The sequence below is a fragment of the Tupaia chinensis genome, unplaced genomic scaffold (assembly GCF_000334495.1).
Source record: "Tupaia chinensis unplaced genomic scaffold, TupChi_1.0 Scaffold000131_1, whole genome shotgun sequence".
Taxonomy (NCBI): domain Eukaryota; kingdom Metazoa; phylum Chordata; class Mammalia; order Scandentia; family Tupaiidae; genus Tupaia; species Tupaia belangeri.
This window is the reverse complement of record NW_006159600.1, coordinates 523,899-525,520: the sequence shown is the minus strand read 5'-3', so window position 1 is coordinate 525,520 and position 1,622 is coordinate 523,899. Positions and strand designations below refer to the sequence as shown.

General features: G+C 52.8%; 1 protein-coding gene across 1 annotated transcript in view; it reads right to left on the bottom strand.

The window, feature by feature from the left end:
- Positions 1-1,622, bottom strand: part of ZNF331 (zinc finger protein 331) — a 47,671-nt gene that overhangs the window by 5,362 nt on the left and 40,687 nt on the right. The gene's annotated exons all lie outside the window — the stretch shown is intronic.

Genomic DNA, 1,622 nt, shown 5'->3' with positions numbered 1-1,622 from the left:
GACGTCGACACGAGACGGTGCCAACTGCCGGCCCATTACTCCCTACAGCTCATGCAGTTAGGCAAAAGAAAGTGGAGGGTAGATCTCAAAGGTGAAGATGAAAAGTACAACTTGAGGATGCTGTGATGAGATACCTGGAAGACCTAAGAAAATAAAATAATCAACTAGTATTTAAAAATAAGAACATGCAGTTGGACAGTCGTGTAAGATTAATATTCTGGGCCAGCCAGCGGTGTGGTGGTTAGGGTCGCTGAGTTCTGCATGGTGCACTGCATGGTTGGAGTCCCAGATCAGGCAGCCTGAGACATGCTGGGCATGCGCGTGTGCACGCGTGTGTGTGTGTGCCCAAAATTCTGAAAGAAGAAAGGGAGAAGAGATACTGGTGTGGCCACCCCCCTTGGGAGGTGCTTTCTTTTTTTGGAGAGGCGCGTGCGCCCGCCAGACAGACAGAAAGCGAGAAATCACTCCCCGGGGGGATGGCCATGCTGCAATCCCTTCTCCTCCATTCTCCTCTCGGGATCTTGGGCACGCACGCACATGCGCCCAGCGTGAGTTTAAGCCAGCAGGTCCGGGACGCGAACCGTGGTCGACTACGTGGGAGTCCAGCAACATAGCCATTATGCTAACTGCTGGTCCCCTGGGAGGTGCTTTCTCACTTTCCCTCTCTCTTGCCTTCTCTCCGTCTCTCCAGCATGCTCCGTCTGGCAAAATTCAACAAAAACTCTGAAAATGATACATGTCTGTGTTAGTGACATAACCACAGTAATTACAGGGACAGCCCTGGGGCTCGGCAGTTACTGGACCCAGCTCCCACATGGCTGACCACACCACTGAATCTCAGACTCAGAGGCTGGAAACCTCTGCCAGGTCCAAGCGTGTACGTGTTCAAAATCCCAACAGGATAGAGAAACGGAGAAGGGACTGTGTTGCGATCACGCCCACAGGGCTGCTTTCTCCCTCTCCTCTCTCTGTTGAGTGCGCACCCTCTCTAGCAATTTAAAAACAAAAAAAGCTATTACCCCTAACAAATTGAAGGAGCAATGACAAATGTCACCATTTTGAAGTGCCAGGGAAAGGGTGACTGTGGGCACTGAGTGTCAACAACTGTGAGCAGCACTGCAGGTTGTAATGGGGTGTCAGATGCCCCGACCACGGCAGCCACCAGGAAGCAGCGCTGTCGCGAATGCGGGAAGTGGGAAAGGAAAGGCGCCTGCAGCTCCGGCAACAAGCAGCTCTCAGAGAGCACAGAGACCAGAAGCGCGGCCCACAGCCAGCATCCCGCCAACACGTGGCTGTGAGGAGGAGGAACCGCACCCCTTGGAACTGCGGTGAGGATAGAGTTCTCTATCAGAGGTCCGGGCCACTTCTTCCCCAGGGTTGTGGGCCCGGACCTCTGCAGGAGCTTTCCAAACACTGCGGGGCGTGGCCCCGCTGCCCAGCAGGGCACGCTCTCGCCAGACTAGCTCTCACTCCCCTGTGCACTAGCTTTTGTTTTCACAGCCATAAATACAGCCTCTTGCTCAAAAATTATTATTATTATTTTTTTTGAGAGAGAGGTTTTTGCTATAGGGTGCTTGCACTTGTCAGAAAGATAGAGAGAGACAGAGAGACAGAAAGTGAGA